Raw genomic sequence first — 18,684 nt, 5'->3', positions numbered from 1 at the left:
CTCCTACTCTCAAACCAACAAACCCTGGGGACGCTACAACCGTCGCCAAAACCTGGTAGGTTTTTCCGACACATCTGCTGAGTCTTCAGACAGCTCAGACCTAGGCGAGGGATCGCCCAACACTCCCCAACGCGGGCGGGTAAAGAAACCTCAAAGATGGCACAACCCCCCAGGAGAAAGGAAAACCAGGAACAATTTTTACCAATGGTAGTAGAGAAACCAGCAGAGGTGATACCTATCTTTAATCTCTCACAGCATATACTTCTAGAAACAGAAACAGAATTACTGAAGAAAGGGCTGTCTTTTGTACCAACCATTCGTCCCAACTTTATGGAACTGCATACTGAACTGTTAAGATTCTTTAGAACAATCCGTCTAAAAGCATTTTTTCAATTGCATCCCAGCACTCCTTCTGAACCCAACACCCCGTTCCGACCTCCATCCACCTTCTCTCCCTCATCCACAATGGTCCCGCCCGAGATCATAACATTTGAGAAACTTGTACTCAAAGACCTCACAACAATTCAGAATAGTAAACTCTTCATCCCCTATAACATCTCTCTCCAAGAGAAGAAAGCAATCGAAGTCCTTAAAAACAACAGGAATGTGGTTATTAAAAGTGCAGACAAAGGAGGGGGAATTGGTATTCAAGAAACAGAAACATACAAGGCAGAAATTATGCGCCAACTGAATAACCCTGACCATTATCAAAAACTCTCTGGGAATCCCACAAAACAAATGCAAGAAATTATTCACAAACTGACATCTGACGCCTGCACTGAAGGCTTTCTGAGCAAGAAAGAATACAACTTTCTTAACGTAAAATCGCCGAGACTGCCAGTTATATATACACTTCCCAAGATTCACAAAAATCTCACAAATCCACCAGGGCGACCCATAGTCTCAGCCTGTGGGTCAATCTTGGAACCCCTGGGAGCTTACGTGGACTTCTTCATCAAGGAGTTTGTCCCAACCACGGCATGCTATGTGAGAGATAGCATGTCGATGATTAACCTGGTTGAACATCTTGAATTTGACCCCCTCCAAGAGACATTTTGCACATTAGACGTGGAGTCGTTGTACACAAACATTCCACAAACGGCGGCACTACTAGTCATTCAAAAAATCTTAGATACTAGACAACGCCCACATAGAGTCCCAACCATCTTTATTCTTCAATTACTGGAACTATGTTTGACGAGAAATTTCTTTTTCTTTGACAACACTTTCTTCCAGCAGATCAAGGGTACATCCATGGGGGCTATTTTTGCCCCCAACCTAGCCATACTGTTTATGGACCAATTGGAAACTGGCTCCATACTGACACCATCCAACCCTTTCTTCTCTGGTATTAAAATATGGAGAAGATATATAGATGACATTTTCCTGATTTGGAACCAGACCAATGAAACATTAACCAATTTTTTACATTGGCTTAATAATAATTGCTGTGGACTAACGTTCACTCTGACCTATGACAAGTCTTCTATAGCCTTTTTGGACCTCACCATCTACCACGCAGAAGGTGAACTCCTGACTAGACTTTTCAGGAAACCCACGGAGAGAAATACGCTACTGTACTATAAAAGCAACCACCCGAGAGCACTGAGGGACTCCCTACCATATTCACAATTCCTCAGGATAAGACGAAACTGTTATTGTAAAACTGATTACTTTAAAGAAGCTGCAGTTCTCTCTAATAAATTGAAGGACCGGGGCTATCCAAGAAGAGTAGTTAAGCAAGCCCTGAAACGCGCATGGTTTTGCCCACGTGAGGTCCTGTTGACACCCAAAGACAGAGATCTGAAAGACAGAATTGCATGTGTCACCACATTCTCGCCTGTTTCCAATAAAATCAGGAAGTCCATAATAAAACACTGGCCAACAATAAATGCAGGCCCCATAAATATTGAGAGACCCCTCTTTGCCTTCCGCAAGAGCACAAATCTAAAAGACTACCTTGTTAGAGCAGCCTTACCTGTAATATCACAGGGAGTTACACTTGACGCAGCCTGGGGCCTACCCCCACTCCTAGGTCATGTGAAATGTGGATGTTGCAATGTCTGTGAATACACGGTGGAGGGTAAAAAATTCACCCACAACAACACCACGTATGAAAGAAATTCATTCTCGAATTGTAATTCTTCAAATGTAATTTATGCCATATCATGTCCCTGTCCAAAACTCTATGTCGGCCAGACCACGCAAAAAGCCAAGACACGCATCTGTCAGCACAGGAGTCGCTTAAGATGTAAAACTGCCAACGCCCCGCTGGTTGACCATTTCAATGATGCAGGGCACAATGAAGATGACATAAGATGGACAATATTGAAAGTGGTAAAGCTACCAGCACGAGGTGGAGATATTGCCCAAATGCTCAACAGAGAGGAGCTAAAGACAATGATTCAATTCGACACGATAAGGAATGGTTTGAACCGGGCTGAAGACTGGACTGCCTTATTGTAACCCATACACTGCCCTTCCAGGCTTGGAAGATGGCACACACAGAGACTGCTTTGGCAATTCTAAAATGTATATAATCTTGAGATCATATTATAATGTCACCTGATACACTTTCACGTTGATTCACTTATGCACCAAAATAACTGTATAGTCACCACATTCGCCGTCTACACAAATTGCACTCGCACTGTAAATATCTTGAGCTTAAATCCCTTCCCATTATGCATATATGAAGCGTCCTTTATCATTCCATAATGGCCGCCGCTGAGCCAAGCTCTAGCAATACAAACAGACCCCTTCCAAGATGGCCACCACGGATTGGCCGCTTTCTATGTTCATAGACACGCCGTATTACTTACAGCGTGGCTTCCCTACCACCGGACTGCAATCTCAGCAGACACGGAGAGGACATCGCTCCCCCGCCCAAAGAACCCCAACTGTAACCGAGTCACTGCACTCTTACAGGTAAGAGCCCCCAACCCCCGCAATGCTGCATTACGAGAATCCCCACAATTATGGGACCTGAAAATGACCCGTCCGTTCTACTCTTGCTTCACCAGATACAGCGCTGACCTCGACTCTGAACCAGGCAGCCCACCCCATTCTGGACAAAGTAATTCATATCAGGTAATCTGCCTAGTCGATAACTGCCTCCCGAGTGAGTCCCACAAAAGCGTCCATACGCAGAAATTAATTCCCGTCCATTCTCGTTTTTTTTAGAAAACCTCGGTGACGAGAAATTGATGTCACATTCCGCTGGCAACTGTGTGGACAGCGTTACACCCTAATCAGGTAACCACCGACTCCCGGTCCCACCACCCCCCGCCTAAATTCTTCCTGAGAATCCAGTAATCAATGGGCAACCACTTTTAATTTATTTCTAGATAAATTTGCCCCATTATGCAACAAGATCCTGAACTGCTGACTTAGGCCATTCGTATGCTCAAGATCTAAGGAGCCCAACACTGGGGTAAGCTTAATTCCCCGAGCCCCCGGTAGTTTTATTGATTTCACTTCAATCACGGCATGATTGCACTCGAATTTTTGACCGGTGTACCATTTTTTAATATGAGGATTGTACGTGCTCAGATCGACTGTCAGGAGCCTGCGGCTTTCGGATATGGTTTGCCAAATATAGAATCACCGCGCCACCACCGTGCACATATGCAACCGTCCTTGTTAGTCACAGAATCTCACTCGTCCTCTTTACAAACACTGAATAGACCACGATAAGTCGATTCCGAGAAAACAAAATGTGCAAAGCAATTGGAATGTTTGAGTTGTTGGAGTTTCACTTATAATTTGGTCAATGACCTTTTTTTCTCCCCCCTTTTTCTCTATCTCTTTCCCCAAACAGGCGGGTGTTTGATAACTACAGGCAGGCAAATGTTTTCAATTTTCTGTCCTGATGATGATCCCATGTAACTAGAGCTTTAAGGGATCGAAACGTCGACTTTCTGTAGCACGCTCACAGCTTAACCATTGTGTTATATCTCAGTTGTGTGTTGTGTTTCCTGGCAAACACGTCAATTTAAAATCGATCCTAAAGTGGCCAGCTTTGCTCTCTCTTTGCCTGTGAAATATTTCCCCTTATATGTTGTTTTGTCTTCTCTTGAATGTGGTACAGGACTGTGCCAGAAACGATCTAATTAACTGTTTCAAAAAAATTTTCAAATAAATACCCTGTCCGGCTGGACAGAGGACAAATATAGTTTCATACTATGGCCTATATTTTATTTTTAAACTTGATTCTGATAAGCTAAGGACCTTTGTCTTTCAAAATGCAGACTCCTAAGCGACACGCGTAACTACAAACGCTTAAGCTCGGACCCCACAGACGAGTTACAAATCACCATCAACGATTTAGTAAAAAACGCCAGCGACAGGGAGAAAATCTCGAAACAGGAGGCGGACTACCTACGCACAAAAAATGCCAAAACCCCATACTTCTACATAGTGCTTAAAGTGCACAAAGAGGTCACACCACCACCCGGAAGACCAATCGTTTCTGGCATACAATCTCTACTGGAACCACTTTCACGATTTTGTGATTTCTTTCTTAACCCATTGGTACAAAAGACACCATCATACATTAAGGATACAAAACACCTTCTCAATATCATAAAAGACATCAGTTTTGATCAACAACGCAAATTCTGGTCGGACTTGATATCGAGAGTCTATACACTAGCCTCCCACAAGATGCCACCCTACAGGTTCTACATGATGTCCTAATGGGAACTAACTGGGAACACCAAACTCCAATAAGCTTCATCATGGACTGTGCCACCCTTGCACTCAAGAAGAACTACTTCGAATATGAAGGTACATTCTACCTGCAGACCAATGGGACTTCCATGGGCAGATTTTTTGCCCCCAGCGTGGCTGGACTATATGTCCACCACTTTGAGCAGACCCATATCCATGGTCCCACCAACCCGTACGCTACCAACATCAAAATATGGCGCCGCTATATTGATGATATTCTCATCATCTGGGACGGCGACAAAACAACACTCGATAACTTCATCCTTTGGATCAACAACCGTGACGCCTATTTACGCTTCACGTGCTCCAGCAGCCAAAATGAATTGCCCTTTTTGGACCTTAACATTAAGGCGGAGGGAGGTGGCCTCACCACCACAACCTTCTACAAACCCACAGCCAGGAACTCCCTCCTCAGGTTTGACAGCTTCTATCCGAGGCCCCTGAGGGAGAACCTGCCCTATGGCCAATTCCTACGCATCAGGCGCAACTGCAGCAATACCCAAGACTACAAACTACAGTCATCTGCCTTAGTCCACAAACTAGAAGACAGAGGGTATCCAACCAAAATCATAAAAAAAACCTGCAAAAGGGCACGCAACCAGAACAGAGAAGCCCTCCTGGACACCATCATCAAACCCCCAGAGGCACCATTAATCACATGTGTAACTACATATAACACTGCGTCAAATCAGGTGTCCAACATTATAAACAAGAACTGGAGAATCATCAACTCAGGCACCAGGAATTGGGAGAAACCGCGGTTCGCATACAAAAGGGCTAAAAACCTAAAAGACCAGCTTGTATCAACCAGACCCAAGTCACAGAACCGCCCATCACAGAACACCATTATTAATGCCTGGGGCCTTCCAAAATTGACAGGCCACCAACCATGCAACAATTGCAGTGTCTGCCACCTCACTTCCCCATCAAAATCCCTCTCATTGGAAACTGGCAAAACCTGGATACAACGACAGTTCACTAACTGCAATTCCTCCAACCTAGTGTATCTAATAACCTGTAGATGCGGCCTACGATACGTTGGGATGACCACCCGTAAAGTCAGGACCAGATTGACGGAACATAGGAGCACCATCAGATGTGGCAAAAACATTAGCAAGTTGACAGACCACTTCCTAACTCACAACCACACCCCAAACAACTTCACATGGACAGTGATAGAACAGTTTGAAACAAGGGCAATGAATGAAAAAATTCTCCTTGCCAAAGAACAACGTTGGATATACCGACTCTCCACTCATCTTGAGGGTCTGAATGATTCAATACCATGGAATTCCCTGACCCCTTGAGTGACCTGACTCCCCAACTATAACAGACACAGAGCCTGCATGAAAATCCAACCCCGCTCAATGACAGGCAGACTCCTGCCGCTTTCATCTAACCTAAAATGACACCTTCTGAGAAAGAATACCTTTCAGCCACCATGCAGAGTGGTCCTTCCTTATCCCCGTTTCTTCGCAGTTCAGTACCCCCAGCATATCATATATGTGAACATAGGCGATACACAACCCAATGTACCCTCGCCAGCACACCACACAACGTGCACATTAACGGTATATATTTAATACGTTGTACTTCTCAACAGGGTAATTCCCATGAACACAAATGGAAAGTCGGCATTTCATTACAGTGCGCATGCGCAGGAGAACAGAGGACGCGCAACACGCCCCTCCGGCAACGCGCATGCACTGTATTCACTGCTCCCCTGCACATGCGCACAGCACCACAATGACTAGGCATTCAGGGCGAAGCACCTCCTTCTATTTCTACCATCATACAGGTGCAGCCAATAATCCGGGTTATTTACAGTTCGAACGATGGCCCCCTCACTTCAAATCCGGGCACCGCAGAAGGACGACAGGTCCAAGGAGGAACCAGACCGGCATTTCCGTGAGTAAAACAAGACGATCACCAGGATTGGGGTAAGCCATTGCATCTGTCTCCCCACAGGTTGTCCGTTAACTACGCGCTTCTTCATTTTTAAACCTCTTCCAGGGTCTTTTTCTCTGCCGAGTGACCCAAGGAGGCTTTTACAGACACTAGCCTGTGTGAGGATATAATATACTTACTTACCTGTTCCTCACCATGTCTAAAATTACGCTGTCTTAGCCCACCACCACCAAAATCGGTTTCATGATATAACCACCTGGTCATGTCGTGTACATGACCACACCCTAGTCCGATATAGGTCGAGCACACACCTTACCAGACGGCAATTTTTGTGCTAACAGCTCATCATGCTAATTTGACTCTACGTGTATGTCTGTCTATGTCCTATGTGTTATATGTAGTAAAAGCAAGAGGGAATCCCCCTCTACATATAGACGCACTTTAGGGAGTGCGACACATTAAAAAAACAAACATCCACTATAATTTAGTATTATTTAATTGCACTACACTACTCATTGGTCCTGAGGAAAGCCAGTTTTTAAAGGCCTGGCTGAAACATGTAGACCACACTGGACGTATGGGGTCATAAACTCTCTAACACGTCTGACAGCCTTTTTTATCTGCTAACAGGGGCCCAGTTAATAAAATTTAACTATCTTACCCTCGGGTACTAGGACCCACTGTATAGCTTTTAATCCTCACTTTCTCACTTACTACACTGCAAACTCAGCAATCATTCTAGCTCCGCAGTAATTCTGGCGTTGAAGCACACCCGGGACACGCTAGGTGTCCCTGTGGTGGGCCCGATGATGAAGCATGCCACCAACTAGGTTGGTGGGTGAGGGCTTTTATAACAAACCCAATGGTTTTTCAGTTAAAAGCGTACATAACAGAGTCTCGCACCTCTAGCTAGTCCTTATTGATATACCATATATAAACTGGGGATCCGGACTAGCTTACCTAGTCCTCACTCTCTTCTTTGATCAGGCCAAAATTATAAATATATCAGTCACCTGTACACATCATACATATCAGCAACAAATCATTTGGGGACATTGCTAATCATGGCATGTATCATGAGTCACATGCCACATAACTCTGCACATATATAAGTCTAGTAATGCGCAATTGTAATAGACACAACGCTCATTGTATACAAAGATACAAGTAACAGACCAGGCCACAACTTGGATGACAGTCACAATGATGAGCCACTGCCTGTCACCAGGATAGGTGTTGATCAATCACTGTTCAGTTGCCCACTCGGCCACCCAAGTCCAGACATGGTCATGTTCAAATCTGTTAGACCCTGTGCCACATGGGAACAGTCCTGCCCGGACTGCCATGTGATGCCATCCCTGGACCTGAAACAAGTTTTCCATCACCTCTCACTGGCATCACAGCTGTCTACAGCCAGGCTTGTGTGAAACACAGATGTGTATACAAACAAGCATGGCTGAAGACATCTGTAATGCCAGAAAGTGGTTCCAGGAACCTTGTTACCAGTCCAGGGAAGGCATGGCTTGACAATTATGGCTAGACTGTTCCCATGAGGCACATGGACAGACAGATTTGCACATGACCATGTTTGAACTCGGGGGCAGAGTATGCAACAGAGAGGTGATGAATAAAACCCTGACCTGTTGACTGGGTGTGAGTATATGATTGGTACAGAGGCTCCCTCCATCACCACACACTTTAGTCACACTCCTCACAGGGGCATCTATCCTCAGACCATACAGTTGCTTATTTATTTATTTATTTATTTAGTGTGTTATATATAGCGCGCAGCTACCCCAATGGGGTGTCCCGGCGCTCCTGTGCGATCTAAGCTGAGTTAGATGTTTTTTTTTTTTTTATTTATTTTGGAGAGGGGATTAGCAGAACAGGAAAGTTTTTAAGGCTTTCCGAAAGGGGAGTTCTTCCTGAATCATCCGGATGGAGATTGGAAGCTTGTTCCAGAGGGCAGAGGCACAAACTTGGAAGGTTTTTCCGCCTGAACGGGTTTTTTTGAATCTGGGAGTAGTGAGAAGATTTTTTGAAGAAGAGCGAAGGAACCTGGTATTGCTGTAGGGGGAGAGGCAGGTGGAAAGGTAGGCAGAGCCCTTACCCCTCATTGCATGATGGGCCAGTACTAATGCTTTAAATTCTGCCCTTTTTTTGTATGGGCAGCCAATGTAGTCTACGGTGGTGGGGCGAGATGTGCTCACGTAGGGGAATGCCACCGACCAGCCGTACTGCAGCATTCTGGAATGTCTGGAGTCGATGGCATAGACCTGCAGACAGTCCAGTGTATAGGCCATTGGCGTAGTCCAGATGCGAGGTGATCAGCGCCTGGACTATAGTCTTCCTGGTGTTGTTAGGTAAGAAATTGATGAACTTTTTCACCATCCTTATTTTGGCAAAGCATGCTGCAGAGACCGTATGTACTTGTTGCTGGAATGATAGGTTAGAATCCCATCTAACCCCTAAATTTTTCACCGATTCTTTAGGCTGGGGGGTGGGGGGGCACTCAAATCAAGAGGCCACCAGATGTTGGGGTCCAATGGGGACGGCTGGTGAAAGAATAGTACCTCCGTTTTCCCCGCGTTAAGGCGGAATAAATTATTGTCCATCCATTGGGCAATGGTACGCAGGCAGTTTTTTAGTAGGTCAAAGGTGGATTGGGTGATACTATTGAACGAAAATAAAAGTTGAATATCATCTGCGTAGGAGGTGGCCTTTATTCCAGTTTGGGCGATGATTTCAGCAAGGGGAGAAAAATAAACATTAAATAGGAGGGGGCTCAGTGAGGAGCCCTGGGGGACTCCCCAACGAAGCGGACGACTGTCCGAGGTATAGGGAGGGGTGAACACTGCCTGTGTCCGGTTGGACAGGAAAGATGCAATCCATTTTAAGGCCGTACCCTGGATGCCTTTGGATTGTAGGCGGTCCAGGAGGAGGGGGTGGGAAACGGTGTCGAATGCTGCCGACAAGTCAAGCAGCACCAACACCGCTCTAGATCCCTCGTCCATCCTCCAGCGTACGGCATCGGCCATCTCAATAAGTGCTGACTCAGTGCTATACCCTGGTCTAAAACCGTGCTGTGAGTCGTGAAAAGCACCGTGTATTTCTAAAAAACCTGCTAGTTGTTGCTGTACAAGTTTTTCGAGCACTTTGGCAGGAGCTGGTAAAAGAGAGATAGGCCTATAATTGGAGGGTTCACTGGGGTCGGCATTAGCTTTCTTCAATATGGGAACTAACCGAGCATGCTTCCATGAGTCTGGGAAGACACCAGTATGTAGAGAATCATTCCATATTCCATTCAAAATGGGGTTAAGAATAGGTGCCAGGGATTTGTATTGCTAGGCAGGCCACGGATCAAGAGGATAACCGGATTTGCATTTTAAAAGTTCTTTAAGGGATTGATCCAAGGTAATCTCTTTGAAGTTGGAGAACGTAGTCTGATCCAATGGTGACAGTATTGGTTACACGGATGTCTGGATTGGTATTGCTAGGGAAGGAGTCGTATATGGTGGCAATTTTATTTTCGAAAAAATCGGAGAGACTATTGCATAGTGTCTGAGACACCAGAGGGGGTCGTTTGAGAGCCAAGGGGTCGGTGAAGGTTCTGACTGTGTTAAATATTTCCCTGGATGATCCCTGTGCATGGTTAATTTTTTCTTCCAGAAAGATTCTTTTGTGCTCAATTAATTTTTTTCTATATTCTTATAGGGCAGATTTGTAGAGGAGCTTACGGTCGGGAGAATAAGTTATTCTCCAGCGTCTCTCAAGGAGCTTACATGCCGATTTGCATTTTCGGAGCTCATCGGAATACCAGGGGGCAGAAGGAGCGGAGCGGTAGGTTTTAATGGGCCTGATAGGGGCAAGGAGGTCAATGGCGGGAGAGATCCAGCCGTTGAAATTGGTCAGTCTGGCTTCTAAGTTAGAGACCGTATCCAAGAGATGGATAGATGAGAGATGGACGGCTAGACTATCAAGGGAGATCTTACTCCAGTTTCTACCTTGTAATTTAGCCGGGCGTATATGACGGTCTTGATGGTGCAAAGAAAATGAGAATGGAATAAAAAACCAAATCACCGGGAAGGGTTCATTTATGCATAGTCCATCTAGGTTGGTACAGATCAGGTCAAGAGTGTGTCCGGCCTTATGTGTTGGACTGCTAATAAGTTGGTTTAGCCCTCCATCTGATAAGGTGGATAGAAAATTGAGAGTGATGGAATCCGAGGGATTGTCAACATGAATGTTAAAATCCCCGAGGGGGGTGAAATTTGCATAACGCGATTTTGCCTGCAGAACATAGTCCAAAAAACAGGTAAGTGGGATGTTTTAGAGTTGGGGGCGGTAAACCAAAAGGCCAGAAAAGGTCAAATTGGCCGCTATTTTAATACAAAAGGGGAGTGCTTCAATGCGTTCCAATTGTTTGTAGGGGAAGGAGAAGATAGTCCAGTGAGATCTATATATTATGGCAACTCCACCTCCAGGGCGAGAGCCCTGTCTGTTAGCGCACAGTATACTATAGCCAGAAGGTATGGCTAAGTGTATAGCGGGATTAGTTTCGTCCCCTAATCAGGTCTCGGTTAAGAATAGGAGATCCCACTTTTCCTCTTCCAGAGTTTGGGCAATGTCGAGGGAGTCGAGAGGTTGCTAGCACATAACACACACTGGCTGTCAAGTGAAGTGGCACACATGTACAAAATCCAGAAAAAGACAAAGCTAATGTGCCTATAATTGTAAATGTGAAAAACATTGATGCATTCTTGACACATCCGCAACCACATGGGAAATGTGAATACAGTAGTGTGGACACCAAGACAAAACTGCGTTGCACCACCAACCCATACATGTAGCATAAATCGATGTGGAACAATCATCTCTGTGAGCCAATAACATCGTCTGTAAATCCTACAATGACTGCATTGTCCAGCAGCACAGGCTAAGCGCATTGTGAAAAGTTTGCATCAGAAATAACATACACAACACACCACTGACAAGGCTAAACAGGCAGGCCCATCACACCTCCCATGCACAACACCCCAATCACTCCGTCAATGTGAGTGATACAGCTCAAGTAGTGAAAACTCAGAATCTGGGTCTCAATAACTGGGCAGCTATATTAACTAAGCCATGGTCACAATGTGTGGCTGCCCATCAATATTAGTCCCATACAACCTGCAAAATTTATTGTGAATATGCACACACGTACTGCCCAGTGTGAGTATGCACAAGCTAGATTTTGTATACATGGACAGTGTGCACATGTAGCTAACAAGGATGTATGACACTACAACGCATGCTTTTACCACGCATGCTGTTACAACGCAGTTTTTACAACGCATGCTGTTACAACGCATAGCGTTTTTGGGGTGCTGGATAGTGAATAGTTTAATTTACTATTCCAACTCCAGTCCCCGTGGATAGTAGGGAAGGTGTTGGATAGTAAATTAAATCTATTCCCTATCCTAGAGCGCCCCCCATTTCAATGCGTTGTAATGGTTTTCGTTGTAAAACCTGCATTGTAATAGCACTGCGTTGTAAAAGTTTCGTTGTAAAGGATGTTTCCCAGCTAACAAATGAGAAATACAAAGTATACCAGGGACAAAGGCCACTGAGGCAGACCCATGCAGAACTCCATGTTGAGACTCATGATCAGTGCCAAAATATCATGAAGGGCAACCACAGTGCACAGGTCGTGGAACAGTTAAGGTACCACCAAGTGTCATAGACCTCCCTCCAACATGATGATGTGCTAAGCAATATGCATACTAATACATTGCACCCTAGGAGGAAATGCTCAAAAATGAAATACCCAAAGCAGGGGACAAATGTGGAGGAGGGGAAGGGATGTAAAGGAGCATCTGCTGAATATGGGGCATTGCAATGACAATGCATAGAGTGCCTGTCTGACCAGACCACCACAACTGTGGGAGTGTTACCAGGCTTCAGAACACTGCAGGTAGCAAGTGATACACATGCCAACAAACAGACATGTACCTACCCCCTCCTTGGTGCTGTCCCTCCTGCAACTGCCTATGGAGGTTTGGGAAAACCACGGCCAGGACCCGGAGCTGGGTGGGGGTGAGGTGACGTGTGCCTCCATGCCGGCGTGGAGCTTCGAGCTTCAGCTGCACCCGGGCGATATGGCGGCTCAAGCACCGGATGTCCTGCCACCTCTTGCGGATGTTCCGGATCTTGCGATGAGGGCCCCCCTCAGACCTGACATCCCTGACAGCCCTGGCTATGTCCAGCCAGATCTCCCCTTTCTCATAGGCAGATACCTGTGAGGAAGACAAAGTGAAACAACATCAGTACACCTGCTCCATGTCCCAAAGACACACACTTGCACCACATTGACGATGAAAACAGGGCATAGGATGCTGACAGGACTTGCATCATTGTCAATGTGAATGTGGCCTGTAAGCAAACACCAATGCACTACATGCCTTAGAAAGGCAACAGATGCCCTAAGGGGTGCTAACCACTCACTGAGCATGGCTAACACTGAACAAGATATGCTATTGCAGGGTGGTGGACAGCACGTGACATGCTGTCACATATCCCACTACACCTAAGAACTCTCAGCAGACCACACATGCTCTAGTGAATGCACTTAGCACAATGCCTGTAAGCGGTAAACACTATTTAGCTACATCATTCACTGCATGGTAGATACCTTAATGTACACACCAGGCACTCACTCCAAAGTACATTGCATCTCTCTGTCCCATAAATACACAATGGCTGTAGTGACACTCACACATTCATCACTCACCTGATCCCAAGGTTTCCCATACAGCTTGCTGTAGTTAGGTAGGAGGGCATCCAGCAGGGCCTGGTTCTCCTCATCACTGAATGCAGGTGCCCTCTCTATGCTCAGCAAAATCAGGGTCTAGGGAATGCAGAGACAGCAGCAGTGTTGTCCACTCCAATGTTGTGCAGGCAAGTGCCCTCTCACAGCCACATGCAGCCTTAAATCTGTGCTGCTGAGGGGCTGTCAGTCTCAGGAAGACAGTGTGATAGGGCAGATTACTTTGCATCCTATGTCTCATCCAATCCCATTCCACATAAGGCCCTGACACAAATTTGCATGGTTTAAAATGTGAGCTCTAGCTACACAAAAAACATTGCAACATTGTATAGTTTTGGCCAACTGAATTTTGCAGAACACCTGTAGCACACTCAAATCTCTGTTTCCTTGACAACTAGCCTGCATTCTGGGCATTCTACTCGTCCCCTAGGTGTTCCCTATGTATTTTCAGGGATCCACACACAAGTACGGTGCGTGATTCGTGGCAAATGCCAGTTTTTGATAGTGAGACAACCCGTACACACGCACGCACCAGTGGGGTACGCTCCACACGTGTATGGCTACAATGCAATAGTGAGACGACCCGTGCACACGCACGCACCAGTGGGGTATGCTCCACACGCGTATGGCTACAATGCAACAGTGAGATGACCCGTACACACGCACGCACCAGTGGGGTATGCTCCCCACGCGTATGGCTACAATGCAACAGTGAGATGACCCGTATACACGCACGCACCAGTGGGGTACGCTCCACACGCGTATGGCTACATTGCAATAGTGAGAGGACCCGTACACACGCACGCACCAGTGGGGTACGCTCCACACGCGTATGGCTACAATGCAACAGTGAGACGACCCGTACACACGCACACACCAGTGGGGTACGCTCCACACGCGTATGGCTACAATGCAACAGTGAGACGACCCGTACACATGCATGTACCAGTGGGGTACGCTCCACACGCGTATGGCTACAATGCAACAGTGAGATGACCCGAACACACGCACGCACCAGTGGGGTACGCTCCGCACGCGTATGGCTACAATGCAACAGTGAGAGGAGCCGTACTCACGCATGCACCAGTGGGGTATGCTCCACACGCGTATGGCTATAATGCAATAGTGAGAGGACCTGTACACACGCACGCACCAGTGGGGTACGCTCCACATGCGTATGGCTGCAATGCAACAGTGAGACGACCCGTACACACGCACGCACCAGTGGGGTACGCTCCACACGCTTATGGCTACAATGCAATAGTGAGACGACCCGTACACACGCACGCACTAGTGGGGTACTGGGCGGCTCACATGCTCTAGTGAATGCATGTGTACAGTGCGTTCCACAAGCTCACGCATGGCACCATTACTATAGTGATAACAGGAAAACACATGACAGGGATGTGGGTGTGAGGTCATCATGAGGATGTCCATGTATGTGTTGGCATGGCATACTTACATGAGCAGGCCCTAGGTGTGGCACACAGATATAGAGCAGAGGGCATGTGATCTAGTGGCACAGTTGATGTGTGATGTGTTGTGGAGACATGACATTTGTGATGTGCCACAATGTGCTTCACATTACCTTGACACTCGTCACATGAGTAACATCATGAACATGTTGTTATTCACATGAACACTGGGATGGCACACTCTTCAGTACGGGCATCTGTCACATGATGCCAGAGACAGGGGCACTATCTCACTTTACCAATTGACGTTCTGCATGACCCTGTGTGACAATGTAATGTGTGTGCCATGTAATAGATTGGACATGCTGTTTGTATCGGGTAAACGTAATCCTCTTTAGGTGCATCTATGATGGGTCTGTGTCGTGATTGCAAGTGTCTCACATGTACGCACACCATGCCACAGGGGCATTTCTACAGTTCATCATGTGTGATGGCATCATAGAGCATTTGGCTACAGACATACAGATCTGCATTCAGAGGATGGCTGTGGTGTAGTTTTGTACAATGCATAACTCATGCACAACATCACTGAAATGTAAAATATATAGCACATGTGACGTGGGTGTGTTCCTTGCAGTCAGCTGTCTGGATGTGTTGACCACCTTCTCATGCACGTCACGTGACGTGTGTCACTGACGTGATACATTGGTCTGCTAACTCAGACATGCCCAGATGATCATTTGTGTGCATGTCATGTCCATTTCACAGCCAACAGGTGAATCAGTTTTGTTGTAGGAGTGCCAACTAGCTGGCATAAGTGTCCAGGATGTATAGCCCACGGCAGATTCATAAGCGATTTCATGTGTTTAAGCAGTGTTGATTGTGCTATGTACATTGTAATTGTTGTTTGCTGATAGTTGTACACCTTTTTACCCAAACATGTCGTGCAGGGCTCCCCCTCTGCCAAGGCCGTTGCCTGACTTGGATGCCATGAGGGAACGTGATTGCATCTGCCTCTACAGATTCCCTCAAGAGTTGATTCAGAAGTTGACGGACAGGCTGGAACCACATCTCCAACCGCGACACAGGTATCCAACTGCGCTGACACCCAAGGTAAAGGTGATGGCAGCCCTACATTTCTTTACCACAGGTACGTTCCAATTCACCATTTGTGATGTGGGGGGGATGTCCCAGACCATGTTCAGCCGTGTTCTACGTGATGTCTTAGCTGCTATGTTGCAGCACATTGATGAATTCATTAAGTTCCCTACTCCACAAGAGTTGAACAATGTCAAGGGAGCATTCTATGCCCTAGGACACATGCCACATGTAATTGGGTCCATTGATAGGACACATGTTGGACTGGTGCCACCACAGGCTCAGGAGCAGGCCTTCCGCAACAGGAAACATTACCACTCCATAAATGACCTGGTGGTGTGTCTTGCTAACATGATGATTTCCCATGTTTGTGCACGTTTTCCAGGATCATGCCACAATGCATTCATCATGAGGCGGAGCAGGGTGCCACAGATGATGCTGCAGCTACGCAACCATCAGGCATGTCTTGTTGGTGGGTAAACACTGTTTCTCATGTATGTCTCAATGTGATTTATCTCTCTCACGGCTTCTCATTACACACTCATTGCCATGATGTATTGTTGTAGGAGACGCCGGATATCCGAACATGCCATGGCTCATGACTCCACTACGCAACCCCAGAACTGCTGCTGAACAGCGGTACAATAATAAACACGGGCAGACCAGGCGTGTGATAGAGCGGACGTTTGGACTCCTGAAGAGCCGGTTCAGGTGTCTCGACAAGACAGGTGGATCCCTACCATACTCCCCGCTCAAGGTGTGTGACATCTTCACCGTGTGCTGCATGATGCACAACATGGCAGTGGAGGGGGACGTGCCACTCATCCTGGATCCTGATGATGAGGAACATCCACCTGTTGAGGATGAAGACCTTGGCCAGGATGCTAGCGATGAGGAGGAGGATGATATCCGGAGTCAGCTCATACGCAACTTCTTCTCATAACGGTGAGTACCTGTAAAATAGTGTGCAAGCTACTACCATAGAGTGACATGTGTAGCATACTGTGTGTCCAGCAGACTGTATACAATGTCACTTTGATGTTTGTGGTGCAGTGTCACACAAGTGACGATGTCATGCCACACACATGAGCGCAATGATTGAACTTTGAATGTACAAGTGTACTACATTGTTAGTGTATTGTACATGACCATGTCTGAATGAATATATTCAGTACGTGTGCCTGTCCTTTCCAGGTCGCCCTGCCTGTTGTCTGTTTGTGTCATCTTGGTCCTCCTGCAATTCCTCTTGATGATAGCAACGTCGGATGAATCTGCGTACCCTGCACAGACATGTGGAAATGTCAGTTTGGGTAAGGATTCCAAACAGGCAGTTTATTGTTGGTATGGTTTTTGATTGTGTGGAAAGTGTTCATGCGCATGTTGTAGGCCCATACATACATGTCACATTATCATGTATCAAATTTCATGTTGCGCCACTCCCATGACAAGACAGTCACCTTTCTTGACAGTCATCTGTAGTAGAGTTTTGACTTTGGTGAATGCATCAATGTATGTTAACATTGACCCTGACACATTGCGGATGGCACGGGCTGCCATTGTGTGTGACATCACAAACACAGGCTCCGTGGAGAATTGCAGCCTCACTGTGTGCAGCAGGATGCGTCTGAATCATCCACTTAACCTTGTGGGCCAGTACAGTTTGATTTCCAGTAAACCATGTTGTGCCGGTGTGGGCCAGTGTATGCCCCACATGTTCTGTCAACTCTCCTGTGAGTCTTTTTGCATGGATGCATTGCCCCTTGTGGCAGTATGTCATGTCACTGTCATGTCGTTACCTCAGTGCCGGTGGAGAACACTGCTTCGCTAGCCTTCTCAGTAAGTTGATGTTAACTTTCCATTCTCATGATGCCAGGTATGTTGCGCTGATTACATCACAACGTTGGGCTGTAGCAAATGTTCACACTTACGTAGCACCAGTCGGGTGAGGTCATTGCCCGAAATCTCTTGTGCCATGCAGCATATCCTGGTCACGGTAGGGTTATTTTTGTTGCTTTGTTCCTATTTACTCGCTGTTGAGTTTGGTTACACATGCTTGTCCTGTCTAGCATAGTAAGGCACAGTTGCAAGAGGTAATGACTGGACCCTATGGGGCTTCTTGGTGTTTAGGTTATTTCCTTCCTCATTTGAGGAGCTGCTTACGGCTCTTGCGGGTGATGTCTACTTTCCCTTCATGACCCTTACTGATTCACAGGGCTGACTACGAATTGTTGGCTTTGTGTCATTTGCACTGCTATACGTCACAATTACTGAGATAGCGAGCATCAATCATACACTGTGACGTCGTTCATGACTGCATGGATCTAATTGCATTGTAGCAGCCTAGTGAGCGTCATACATACTCCATTTTGGTGACAACCTCTACTAACTCTCATGTGTCCGTGTTGAAGGACCTGATCTTGTCTCATTGCAAGATTTGTGATCAGTAATAGGACACAGTGGCAGTGGTTACACTACACAGGTGTGAGTGGTACAGTCTAGGTGCCAAGCTAATCTGTGAATCTGTAACAAAAAGTATGGAATCCTTATGCTTGTTTTGCTTTGTTTCAGATCTCCCTCCCTGCAGTTCCATCCTCACTTTCCCTCGCCTGATCGCCCTAATGTGTCTGTCATTTGTAGTCAGACCAAGGGGATATTGAGAGATGTAACCCTTCCAGCATCACACCACTCTGATGATCACAGGTACGGACAGTCCCTGGCAGTCGT

The sequence above is a fragment of the Lissotriton helveticus genome, chromosome 3_1 (genome assembly GCF_964261635.1).
Source record: "Lissotriton helveticus chromosome 3_1, aLisHel1.1, whole genome shotgun sequence".
In the NCBI taxonomy this organism is placed as follows: domain Eukaryota; kingdom Metazoa; phylum Chordata; class Amphibia; order Caudata; family Salamandridae; genus Lissotriton; species Lissotriton helveticus.
This window is presented reverse-complemented; position numbering follows the sequence as displayed.